This window comes from Egretta garzetta, unplaced genomic scaffold (assembly GCF_000687185.1).
Source record: "Egretta garzetta isolate BGI_Z169 unplaced genomic scaffold, ASM68718v1 scaffold527, whole genome shotgun sequence".
In the NCBI taxonomy this organism is placed as follows: Eukaryota; Metazoa; Chordata; class Aves; order Pelecaniformes; family Ardeidae; genus Egretta; species Egretta garzetta.
Window position 1 is genome coordinate 468,141 of NW_009260359.1, and position 14,380 is coordinate 482,520.

Here is a 14,380-nt window from a genome sequence, read left to right on the forward strand (position 1 = left end):
CAAGACAACGGATCAAGCCGCACAGCTGGATCGTTGTGCAGCTACAGTTTTGTCTAGATTCCTGACTCCAGAGTGAGCCAGGTGACTCATCCTTTAACGAGAAGGGAACAATCGCTGAACACTATTTAAATAGAAGAGAGGGGAGTGGATATATATGCATAGATGCTTTACGTATGGCCTATATGTATGCATATATTTCTGAATCATATATATTAATATTTCCTTCAGACAAAACAATGAAGGCCACTTGTGGAACCGCTGGAAGCGCTCATCATAGAAGAACAGCAACAAAAATCAAATGGGCTGAAAAAGCCATTTGATCCACACTGTTCCCTTGTAAGAGCAGTTGTGACGCTGAGAGATGAGCAGCGGATTTCGCGTGCTTACTGTAATTTGCAAGGTGTTTCACTGATGTTTAAGATCACGAAGTGAGGCAAAAGACAATGCTCATGTTAATCACCATGCTTCTGCACGTTCTCTGGTGCCGCAGTCCAACCCACTTGTAATAATGGCACGCGAGGGCTGAGAAAACTCTACAGCATGTTTTGGAAATTCCTTTGAGTTCTTCTGGAGGGGGAGAGGAGTAGGCAAGCAGAGGAAGGGGAATCTGTACGTAAAACCTGCACAGGGAAATTTAAGTCTGCCTACAAATCCCAGACTCAGGGGACGAAGCCTCACATCAGCTGTAACTCTCTGGCAGCAACTTTGCTTGAAATGGCCAGGGAGAAGGCTCCTTTCTACCAAGGGTGTGGGTGTGGAATTGTAATAGACGCTTCCATAAACTGCTGTCTGCTCAAATGTCATGATGTTGGCTTTCTGCCCCATTTTCAGCTGCAGAGAACAGCAGATGGGAGGGGCAGAAACAATGAAGATCCCTTTTTAACTCTCAGTTTGAAAAATCTCCCAACCCTATTCAGCCAAATAGCTCTTCTCCTAACTATTATGAATGGTATTTTCTAGCTCCTGCTTTGGAAATTACAATTACTTTACCGTATACCTAAACCCCAAGAATTTTACAGCACGTGCAATAGGGAGCAAACAAGGACTGGTGTCACAGTTTAACCCCAGCCGGCAACTGAGCCCTGAACAGCCGCTCGCTCACTCCCTCCCCATGGGATGGGGGAGAGAATCGGAAGGGTAAAACCGAGAAAACTGGTGGGTAGAGATAAAGACAGTTTAATGGGGAAAGCAAGAGCCGTGTGTGCAAGCAAAGCAAACCCAGGAATTCCTTCCCTGCTTCCCATGGGCAGGGGGTGCTCAGCCACCCCCAGGACAGCCGGGCTCCATCACGCGTAACGGTGACTGGGGCAGACAAACGCCATTGCTCCCAACGTCCCCCCCTTCCTCCTCCTTCCCCCAGCTCTATGTGCCCAGCATGACGCCGTACGGTGTGGGGTACCCCCGGGGTTATCAGCCCTGTGGCCAGCACAAATCCCAAACACGGCCCCGTACCAGCTACTGGGAAGAAAATTAACCGTACCCCAGCCAAGACCGGCACAACTAGTTAGCTGCACATAGAACAACAAGTGATGACTTTTTGCAAGTTCTCAGTTACTACTTCAGCAAACGAAGAGCGTAATGTACGTGGAAGTTGTGTTCCAGGTATGAAGCGGAATGAGTGGAGACAAAAGAGAAAATGTGGATAGTCATGAAAGGAGCTTAACAAAGCATTCAGTAGCTGACAGGGGCAGTAAGAGCGTGGAACTAGTTAGAAGTATTAAAAAAGTATTGTTTTGTCCAGCCTGTTCAGAGATTGCTTGGCCCTTTTATGGAACAAGAGAGGAGGCCAACTGAAGCAGCATGATCATGCCCATTATTAGCTTTAGAAATTCTTACAAATATAAGCTAGTTTCCAATCACAACAAAATCGAACTACTTTTCACATTATGAAAGATTCTTGCACTCCACTGCCACCCGATACCTTTGAATATAACAGGTGTCATATTTTGTCGTGTATGTATTCACATAGTGCCACCAAAAAATGAAGGCGTTTACACAGCCAAACCCCACTGCGGATAAATACAGTAGTGTCCCACTGAACACAGCTCAGCGCTGCCAACAGCAGACCACAGAATACCAAGCTATCAGGGCTCACGCTGGCAAACGCTTTGGTGAAGATCAGTAAATGAGCTCAGGATTTAACTCAGCAAGTTGCAGCTGCTTTACGCTAAAGATGGCAAAGGCCATTTATTCTTCAGTTTTGGAATCTAAGCTACCCTCCAGGTGTAGTGCAGCAAGAAATTTTCACTACAGTCAAGTGTTGTATATTAGACATATTACAGATGTATTTCATGTTCCTCTGAACTTTAAGCTTACACCGAGTCGTTAGGAGTATTACTCAAGCTTGCAGTTTTTAAGTTTTGCCATTTTAACTTAGGGAATTTTTGATACCTGAAGAGTTTTAGGGTCTTGAATGAGGAAATCTGATAGAAGAGGCTGGGTTTCCAGGTCTACAGAGAGACAGAGACCATTTTTAGTAAGCTTTCCAGCATACCGCTGCTACTGGCTCTTAACCTGCACCTGCATCACCATTGTTGCTATGACCTCAGCCATTCCCAGGGGAAAAGGGTTTGTTACAGTGAATTGATGACACTGGAAATGGCACCCTGGCCTACGCAGGGAAACGTTGCTATTTCTGTTGTTATCTGCAACAGTTTTACAAGAGTGTAAGTAATATAAAATTATACAGCAACTGTGCCCTTAACAAACTGCTGTGCCCTGCTGGTGGACGCTTCATCCGAATTAAATTGGGGAGGAGGGAATAGGGAGAACACTGAAGTTTAGGGAGATGGCAACACATACTCCCTGCAGTGCCAGTTCAGATCTGTACTATAACTGCGTTTCACTAGTTACGAGGATTTGCTGCTTGCGTATCACATCTGTGAAATGGAATCTAGAGCGTTTTGGGTTTTTTACAGTTGGAAGGCCAAGATATCTACAGTGGTCTGGATGTGTACATCCATGATGACTCAACATTCAGACCTAATTCAGGAAAGGAGAATGAAGGACACAGGCTTATTGGGCTTAATCAACTCATATGCACTTTAAGGAGCACATGGAAGAAGACACTTGGGCTTCATTTGTGTTTTCCTTCAGTAAATAGCACTAGTAGATGCACAGTTCTTTTTTGTCAAAGATTTTAAACTGTTCTTCAACTATGAGTCTCATTCTGTGGGAAAGTAAGGCAGAGAGTGGTGTAAAGAGCTTGCCAAGCAACCAGTGGCAGCGCCAAAATGAGAACTGAGATTGCCTGCCCACCCGCCTGCCTTCTACCTTTGCTGCAGAGCAAGTTGCCCAACATGAGAGCTTTTCAGAAGGAAGAACAAACGAGCAAACAAAGGAGTGAAATTAAACATAAGCAAAGTGAAAATGACCAGTACGAGAGTCCAAATAAGCAACATGCAAAAAGGAAACAGTAAAAACATTGTAAAATAAAATTACAGATTACAGTAAAGAAGTCATTTCCATTTTAACGCGTGACTGCTAATGCTGTGTTAATGATTTTCCTCGTATACACAGGGCTTTGGTCCAAAACTCTGAATGAAATCATTCATGCTCTTCCGTGTATCTTTTACCAGAAGGTATCAGTGCTCCTCAGCCAAGGTGCTCCTTAGTTTCGTTCATTTTGCTTGCCTGTTTTCACTGCGTGTCATCTCAGCGCTGGGGAGAGCATCAGCCTGACAGCTTCGCAGGCTAACGTTCTCTCTTTGCAGAGACGGGAAGGATGTGCGGCGGCGGAGGAAGCTTGCTACAGCAGCGCTCAGCTGCATGCCGCAGCTCAGCGCTGCCCCAAATGCACCCGCTGGCACAGCTCCGGCCCCCCCTGCTTGCGAGGGAGTCAGTCAGGGACAACGGCAACACTGGTTTCTGTGATGCTTTTTCTGCTAGAAACTGGACTCGGGCACAGTTCACATCATCCATCAGGCTGTGTTAACATGGTAACAGTTTCTAGTCACTAATGACCTGGGCTGGATTTGACTGGGCAACAGGCCATAAACAAGAAAGCCTCCCTAAACCATTACCGGCTCCCCTGAACCATTCAAGCCTCTGTAATGCTGGCAAAAAAAGAGGCACTTTTTAAAATAAAGCTTCTCACAACTGACAGAGAAGCAGTCGCCCCCGCACACACCTTATTCACTCACTGTACTGAACTGGCATTCCTTCAAGAGCTGGGAAGGGCCCAGAGCTGCTGATTCAAAGACATTTGGAATAAGAACTCAAAAATTGAAGGTTTTTGTTCCTTTCTGGCTTCTTGCTTCTTTCCTTGGCCTGCTCTGCCTGCCCATGCTGAATGTCAATCAGCAGAGCAGTAGCACCTTTGCAAAGAAGCCCTGAGTATCTTGGCAAATACGTTAACAAGCACATGAAGAAACCCAAGGTTTCCAGAGCTCCAGAGAAGAACTGGTTCAGAGTGGTGGAAGCTGAGCGACAGACAGGGACAAAGGGTCAGGAATCGATGAGGTTATACAATCTTGTCTAAACTAGAGCAGACAGAGGTGTCTTCTTCAGATAAGACTTCTAAATGATCCTCGTAGTGCGTCCACAGCTTAGTTTCGGAGACATCTGCTTACATCAAATACCCCTGGAAAAATTCCCGTACGGGAATTGCCAGAATCAGTTGCTACCTGCACTTGCAGTGAATTGCGCCTTACATCAAAATGGTTGTGATCAGCCCAAAGCATTTCTCAAAAAAGGCAGTTGCATTTTTATTCAAGTCTCTGCCACCTTAAAATTGACAGCTATTTAATGTTCAGTGCCATCTTGGAATGAGTAACAGCTCAAAAGTTCGTTACGAATTTCTTACGAAGCTGTGGTTAGGACCAGCCTAAGTGAGCAAACAGAAAAAATTGGTTTGAATTCTACAAACTCAAAGTCTCCCTCTCTGATGGCCTGATGAAACTGGATGATCTTGATCTTCTATAACTACTGAATAGCTGGGAATCTGTTTCTTTTGCAACCTGTCAGTTTGACAGCTACGTTTAAAAAAGGAGCTGTTTTCCTGATGAATACCATATGAAGCTCTAAGTCACTGAGCATTTAATCTTTCCGTTTTAGCAAGCAAATCTTGTATTTGCTATGTTTGATAGCATTTTCAAGGTCAATATAACAGGATATTCCCTACAATTGTTTAAATTATGAATATGACATTTTGATTCTTAAAAATAAATTCAATGGGCTTATAAGATGGCTGGTCAAATTCTGCAGCTACATTGATTAAAATCCCTAACAATTCCATTCAATTCATGGCATTCACTGCAGTTTCAAGCACCCGTAACAGGGAAGAGAATTTACCTATTTTTTTTTTTTTGCATTGCTAAAACAGAAAGAGGAAACGAGCACTCAGTAGTACTAATATAAAACCTAACGTCGTCTCCATTGGGAAGAGGCATACCGTAGTGAAAAGATATTCCCTCTTTTAAGGCTAAATCGTGTTCAACTATCTGCGTTACACAGGCGGGGTAGGCCTCTCAGGGCAAGTATGAGAAGAGGTTTGGCTGTCCTTTGGGTTTCCTCAAGTTTCCTGGTAGGTCCCTCTGCAACAGGGAACCGGGGAGTTGAGCAACAGACCTGGCACAATCACCTCATTGATCTCTCAATTATTTCTGCTAAAAAAATGAAAAAGAAAGATAGCAAAAGGAATTGGAGAAGTCAGGATATGCCGGCTTACGTGTGCATTGTAGAAATGATTAGCTAAGGCAGGGGGAAAGAACACCAAATGGCATAATGTCCCTGCACGATTATCCTCAGACCACTCTGATTAGTGACAAACAGTAGAGAGCTGGAGATCTATACAAATGTCATTAGACCAAGGGTTGTAATGTGATTTAGTGACGTGCCCACAGTGATAGCTGGTTCCCTTGATACAGCAAAACAAATGGTGTTTTAGCATCATTGGCTCACTACTGTGCTAAAAAGCAAGCATCCAACATAAATGTTTGTCTGTATGAGTAGGCAAGCAAGGGATTGATGCTTATTTGCATCACTGTGTATTAAACTGATGACTTAAACTGGCATAAGGAGAGCCAGGTCCTAAGACAAAATGTACTTCAAAACAATGCAGCAGTGCAATGCGGTTGGATCTTCCCAGCACACCAAATAAAGATTAATTCCTCTTCCCACTGTTCCCCTTCCTGTTCTTCTTTCATTCCCATTCACCTGGCTTTGTCTTCGACTCTCACAGGCCAGGCTGTCACTGGCTTCTCCAGGTGGCACTTGCTGGGGGATGCTTTCTGCAGTGGCAGCAGGCAGCAGCTTCTGCTGCACAGCTTTGTTTCGGGGGATCACCAGTCACAGTCATGCTGGCTGGGCTCCAGCTGGCCATGCTAGCTCTCAGAGTGCTTTTTCTGGCTATCTATTGGGCAGTCCTCATCCCATAATAGGGCAATTTATAACTCCTCTCTCAAGGGAAGTAGTGAGAAATAAACTTTCTTTGGGATAATGAGAGATAATGCTGCTTGCAACCCCATAAAACTTTTGGAGTGGTTGTTGTAATTTTAATTGTATCCTGGTTAATTTAACCCAGTGGCCTCTGGGATATAGCAGTCTCACCTACTTCAGGGCATCATACCAGGAGAGCCAGAAAAAAGCCTGTAGGAAATTGCCCCAGTCCTTCTCTACTCTTCAGCTGATTAAGAATGAGAGAGGCCCTCTTCACTGACTGGAGGATAGGAGCCTGGCTGTGTTCAGTGCAGCAACCTAAATGCATTCATAAGCAAATGGATTCTTGTTATTAAATGATACAGTTTTATGAATAACTGAATCTTAATGTAATTATTTCCAACCAACTTCCACCCATCAACAAAATCAACACAAAAAGACATTCTTAGTGAGTATATAGGACAGAACGACGCTAACTATTTGAAATCTTGGTTGTCAAATTCATATTGGTGATTAGTTTCTTTATAGACTAATTGCAGCTGATCTCTCTTTTAGCGGTTTACGGTACATCATCAATCTACAAAGCGTATGAATACAATTTTCTGTTTTACAACCTTGATTTAATTTCATTTCTAAGTGCTAGGAAACAAATTTAGCAGTGTTGTGCAACAGATGAGCAAGGCCCTGAAACACAGTGCGCAAAAACATGTTCCCTCTATACTTCTATCCATCTTCTGGAGGGCATAATGCAGTTACTGTTCGCCTTCTTTCATGGTCGTATTGTTCATACCAGTGGGAGGACGCTCCCTCATGACATATGACTGGCAAAACATCAGTGTGCACTGAAAAGAGATACCCTGCAACAGTCTTCAGACACTCTGCATCTAAGCAGAGATGAATGGGATGAAAAAATTCTCAGCCTAAGATAGGAAAGGGGGGAGATGGTTCATAGGCTTCAGCACTTCCTTGAAGGCCTTCACGACATAAACAGTAAATTACGAACCTGATACGCTTGAACTCATTGACAAAGCGAAGAACCAAGTCCTCAGCACTAGCATTGAGTGATCATTTAACAAAACACTGTTTCTGCGATCAGTTTGTTTTTCTACAGTATTTGTAAATTCACGAAGGAAGGAGAGAGCTTATGCACAGAAGAAAGTACCATGCTTTCTGCTTATTCTGGACACAAAATAATACCCAGAGCTTCCTCTCAAATCCTGCTGAGAACATAGACTAAAAGAAAGCCTCCAAGAGGAAGTACTGAAAAGTAAATAGGCAGTGCAGGCAACGCTGCAGAGACTCACTACAGAAGGTCACTCAGTGTGTCAGAGTTCTGGTTAGTACCCTGAACGTAAGCCTGGGAGACAGAAATTGCCATATAATTCTTTCTGCAACATATAATTACATTCTTAACCTCTTTGTCTTTTTTTCCTTTTTGATAAAGAGGAAATAATTCATTTCCAGGAATGTAAGTGGCTTTAATTCACTTAGATCAAGCCTCTTTTTTTTTTTTTTTTTTAATTTCTTTTTTCTTTTTTCCTGATTCAGTGCCTGACTCAGAACCATCATTCTTATTGCTTCTGTCAGACCATTCCACATTTCCCAGTGGTTTTCACTACTGCAGTTTGGAAGCACTCTTTGTTCTTATAGACTCAGTGCCTACTAAGGCTTTTCTTTTCATGTTCTTTGACGTTTATTCCCTAGGAGCCGGATCCTTGTGTCCTTACATGTGAGCCAAATCTCCCAATGAATCTGCAAACGTGCAGGATCAGCAACTTAAAAAGTTTATTTGTTCTTCAGGGTTCTCTATGTTCACAGGAAAAAGGACGCCTATAGGCAAACACTGCATCACTAGGTTTCATCTTCACAAAAAGGAAGCTTAGAGAGGAAGGAAGGCACAAGAGTGCGACACTAACAATTAAAAAACAAAAACCCAGCCTTCTCAAGTTTTTTTTTCCTGAGAGGCTGGTGGTTATGGATGCAGTTACAGGACACTGAGCTTACATGTTTCTTGAAATACATCAAAAGACTCCTGCGCTGGGTTGGCACAGTGTCAAGCAGTAGTAGCCGATTCCAGAGTGTTGTCAGAATAGTATGTATCTTTGGATATACTTTTGAGACATCTTTCAGCTTGGATACTTATACTACATTTACATTTAGGCACCTGAAATTTCTAATGGCCTGACGCCTCAGGCTGGAAAACACTTGCCTGCTCCCATTTACTTCAGCTTTGGTATCTGCGTCAGAGAATGCTGGCCTGGCGTGCTAGAAAATGTAATGTATTCAATTTATGTCCTACATAAAAGTTGAGATCAGCATCAACGGCTAGATCCAATCTGCAGCTTTAATTCAAACAAACAGTGCTGCTGACAACACAATTTCTGTGGATAAGGACTCTGTCTCACAAACTTACATATTACACAATCTTCAAATTCCACTTCAATGCGGATGTCCCTCTTCTGATGTCAGAAATTTTATGGCTAGTAGTCTTGGTGATGAGCCAAGATTTGACACGATCTAACTATCTAATCCCGTGAAAATTCGTGGTGAGACAGTGCCATTAGTATCTTCTTATGCAGGAGAAAGAAGAAAACCTTTTCGTGTTCTCTGCCTGCCGTGCACATATAGGGCAGAGCTATTGCTATTGACTCATGTATTTTCCAGCCAGAGAGATTATTCTAATCTTTTAGTCTGACATTTTACAGCAACAGTCACCTGTATTCCCTAAGTAGTTCCTGCATCAGATGCTTTAGCTTGTCGATGTTAATTCGGATTACACGTGTGTAGTTTTATGCAGACAAATCCTCAATTTACTGTGCATGTGAAATATCACGTTTCTTACCTAGATATGCTAATGTTTAATGACCCACACTAATAGATACATACGCCTCATTTCCAGTCTCAATCTATCTGGACTCAGCTTCCCGCTATTGGATCTAAATATATTCCAGGCATGTATTTCGTTGAATTGCCCGTCATTTCAGTATGACCTAGCTTGGGATATGTAAAACTGACAAATAGGTACTTCCACAGGTGTTTTACAAAGACTTTTACGCTAATTTTATTGATTATTTAGGTCCACCATCCTTAAATTTTCTACGAAAATCAGGTAGATCCATTCACAGTCATTTACACAGTTCAGTTTTCTTCATTGCTTCTATTTACACTGCGATAATTTCCATACACAGCAGGTCCATTTGCAGACAAAAAACATAGCACAAGGGTTTGAATGCTCAGCTAAAGCCAGACCTAAGGCTCAGGTAGTTCTACCTCTTGCTGAGAGTATCTTGTACACTTCTTGTTTAACCTTGAAAACAGAACATGCAAGACACAGTGCCATCACCTATAGATGACGCAGTAAGTACATGCCACATCAGCAGTACTCTGCCAGCATCCCAACAGGAAATTATATTTTGTAGAGGATATTTTATTCTATTGGCATTATCACCAGTGTCAAGGCCATCGGCGAAAGCGTTAAGCAGACAAAAAGTCTGCCAGATCTCAGTTGTTTGTGCTACTGCATGTGCCTTTAGCCCCAACAGCATCCCCCAAACCAAGAGCGAAGAATCTTTCTATGAATAAAATGACGTTAAATTCAGACCGATGCATGCTAGAGCAGTGAGACGCTCTGGAATACCGAAACAGCCTGCGAATGGAAAGATCGTTCGCTAGTGCAAAATAAGGGCGTTGCCACATTGTCTGCAGGAGATAGCAATGATCAGCCTTCTGGGGAATACAGCAAGGAAAATTTAATGGAGCAGGAAATTTTTCTAAAGAAGAAGTTGGCCACCTGCTAAATAATGCATTTAATGTTGTAAAAACTTCCCCATTATTTCTCTTTCTTTTTGTCATTCTTTTTGATGCTACACCTTCAGGTAGTTCTAAGGAGTCAGTAAAAATAGCCCTCTTCCTTAAAAAAATAAATCTCACACAAACCCATGCAAAGTGGAAAAATTCTTCAATAACTTTTTTTTTTATTATATTTTGCCCCTCAGCCACCACTGAATATAGAATTTCTTCCTTTTTTTTTTTTTGTGTGTGTGTGTGCCTGTTTTACAGACTGAAGAAAATGACTGTAAATCAGTTTGCATTCAAACACCACACTTGCAACTAAAAGGACAGGATATGAGACCATTACAAATAAGATTCAGTCTAACAGTAAAAATTTTGTGACTGACAGAAGAGCACCTTTTGAGTCATAAATTCTCATTTTTAAAGGACAAAAGGGACTACCACAATCACTGTCTGAATTCCTACATAAGAGAGACAATGTAATTTCACACAATAATTCCTACGTCAGTCCCTGCCTTCTGATCCGCAAGAAAAACTTCTACTTTACATGTCACAACCCGCAAGCAAAAGACCCAGGGATTCTTCAGCTTTATCCATGACAATTATCAAACAGATTTACAAAAAACATCAGCAACAAGGCAGAATCAAATCCTGGCTCTAAACAATCTTGAACCTAGATGAATCAGCACAAGGAAATAATGATAGGATAGGAATATCCTTTAGAGACATCATCTTCTGCAGGATGAACACAGGGTAAAACCAAACTATTTTATACTTCACAAAGTTCCTGTAATTGGATCTTGCAAAATGGATAAATACTGTAATGGATCTGTTGCTTCATTAGCATGCACTCTGATAACCTGCAGCACAACATCCATCAAGCTCTTCTTTCCCTCTGGGGAAGGCTGCTGCAAGCGCTTGACAGAGACATGAGTCAGGCTCTGTAGGATCAGCAGACCGGTGTTTTTAGCTTGAGTACTGGCTGCAAACAGGACACCAGGCAGTTTGGGGCCAGGGCACAGAAGTTGGAGGGAGAACAGGTTGTTCTCCCTGCTAAGGGGACCGGTGCTAGTCACAAGTGATTTCTGATGGTTCTGAATCGCCATGGAGCTGTTGTAGGTGATTCCGAACAGGTGAGAAGAAGATTATACTTTGGCCAAGGAAGTTTCAGGCCCCTGGGGTTAGCTTTTGGATCATGGATAAAGAATCTCTGGTGTTTGTCTGGAAGAGTCACAGCTTTGTATTTCTACCCCTGCCTGCCCTTAGACAGTAAATTAAGAAGCGTAGAAAAGACTGTTACAAGAAGCTCAGATTAGAAAATCTTCTAACAGCACTGGTAGGCCTAGCTTAACATTTCTGTCCCTGGCCTAATTAGTATAAAAAACCCAGGATAAGATTTTCAAAGGTTGGGAGACACGCAGTCCTATGCTAATCTTAACTTTCATATTATATTGCTTCTGTATTTATATGTGTTTTATTGGACCAGCTTTAATTTAGAGCAGCTTAATATGTGAAACACCTCGCTAGTACCACAGAAACATTAAACAGAAGTCTACATTACAAAACTGGAATCAAGATAAAGCCTGAAAATGTGACTTCTGTCTTCAAGCCCGTCTTAGCTCGTAGATCTGTAATCAAGGCCTAAAGGTCGTAAGCGGTGTCAAAAGAACTTGCACCAAACAGAATCATAGAATCGTTTAGGTTGGAAAATCCCTTTAAGATCATCAAGCCCAACCATTCCCCTAACCCTGCCATTCCACCGCCAAACCCTGTCCCTAAGCACCTCATCTATCCTTCTTTTAAATACCCCCAGGGATGGGGACTCGACCACTTAGCCCCAAAACACATGCTGAGCAGGATACCGTCCTGAACTTGGAGTCTGGAGGCACCATTTATGCCTGCATATAGTTTTTGCTGTATATTATTTCTTAACCTTTGAACACTTCACTTCACAGTACAAATATTGCTTTGTGTTTTATTTTTTAATCGAACAGTGATTATACTGGCAGTAACACTGACATAATTCTCGTGCTGTGAATCCCATAGTTACATTAAGAACTGCAAAACACAGATTACTCAGATCAGATAACCTAACCAGTGGGAAATAAACACAGAAAGCTCACTTACCATGACAGTTTTGGAATTGCACCAGGGATGAGCTTGTCCCTGTGGGCTCTCCCAGCTCACGAGTCCTAAAGCATCATCTGCCACATTTGCCTGGGTTGCAGTCCAACACGGTTGCCCTTGCATTTAAATAAGAAGCCCCTCGGCTGAGCTCTCTCTCTCTTTACCTTCCCATTCACTAGTGGTTTAAACAGACATTGGATTTTTCTATTCTGTGTTTGCCTGTAACTATTTTTAGCAGCTAATAAGTGACACCCTAGGGAGCATGATGTCATCACACTTCGCACTTATGGAGCTCTCGAAAGTCAAAACCAGACAGCAGCAGCTGTCATCACGGTGAGCATCATTAGGCAAGGGTAAGAGAGTGACACTGCCACAGCCGAGTTCAAAAGACCAAACAGAAGTTCGGTAAGATCTCAAATAAAGAAGAGTTCTCTCTTTTGTAAGTAATCTGCAGCCAAGATTTGAAAATCGTATGCATTTTTTAAGGCCACTGAATACTTTTTACAGTACTAATAAAAATATAGTCTTCCTGGCAATCCTCTTGTCAGTGCCACAGGCAGAAGTTTTGTGGACTTTTGGAATTAACACCAGTCAACTATGCACATCGCAAAGGAAAACTAGGGAACAGGCAGCAATTGGCAGCTTTGTTAGCGATCCTAGCAGAGAGGCCAAGGACTACGTGATCATGGACACTGAACCTATCCATTTATCAATATTTGCTCCCAGTATATTTAACGATTCATCGCCATAAAAACCTCCATTTGGTTGGGTATAGGAGGCATTTCTAATTTCCCTTCAAAAGATAAGAGCTTCATTCCCTTGCTCATCCTGTAGCTCTTCTTTGCACCTCTTGCAGTTTAAGTTCACTTGTCTGAAAATAGCTAAACACGACTGTAGAAATAGGAGTTAAAAAAGGAGTTAGCACTCCTTGTAAGATGGTACCAGTACTTCCTTCTCTCTGTTAAAAAACTCTTACCTTCCAGGATTGCATTATCTTTTCTACCATAATTATATTCCATTGTCTAATCCTATTCAACCTTCCACTGACAAGCACACTCCGATTTGTTTCCACCTGTCTCTTTTGGTTCATGAACGCCCAGGTTACAGATGACGTTGTCACCGAACCCAAAGTGTATGCTTTGTACAGTATGCTACTTACGTATATGGCATTACCAATAAGCTAGTAAAAAAAGTTAGTCTAATTCTTTTGGAACAACAACCTGGTCTTCCTCAGCATTGGCAGTACCTCCCAACCTTGTCTTATCTAGGAATTTCACCTCGACACACTGGTAAATATATTCAGTACTACAGGTCCCAAGACTAAGCCCAGGGAAACACCACTAGTAACGTTTCTCCAGCCTCAGCACTCGTTTGAATGTTACTTCCAGTCAGCGCTTTAGCGAGCTCACAATTCCTGTGTTCACCACCCTCATTTCCAAATTCAAGAACAATTTCCTGCGGGGTATCAGTTACTGGAATCTAAGTGGATGAAACTCACTTTTATTAATCCTAAAAACCTGAATTATGATACTGAAATATATTGAGCATTATGATCTAGCTTTGATAAAACAATTTTCCAATTTATTACAAAATAGGGCCATACTTGCTATTTTCCAGTCACAGGAAAAAAAACCCCAACCAACCAACCAACCAACCAACAAAAAAGAACTTCCCAAAGAACCCGCGCGTAACACGACAAAGACCCAGACTCACTACAAAAGCCACGCACTGCAGTTTCTACAGCATTCTGGAAATTATCTGCATCACCTAAACTTGTCTTACCAGTACGCTTTGCTTCCATACCAGCCGCTGTAATTTCTGGTGCATCATCATGATTTGTATGATAGAATTATCACTGCTCTCATCAGCTATACTGGTAACGGAGGCTAAACATTCATTTGATATGTGGGTCACAGCTACCAAACTGTTAATCTGTATCCCAGCCTTTGTCTGAGGCGTCCCACTTCCTTCTGATTTGACACTGAATATAAATGTTATATGCTGTACAATACACCTTGTTTTGTGTGTGCACACAAGCTGTAACAGCTGCTTCTGCGACTGGCAAGTATCAATACAGTGACCT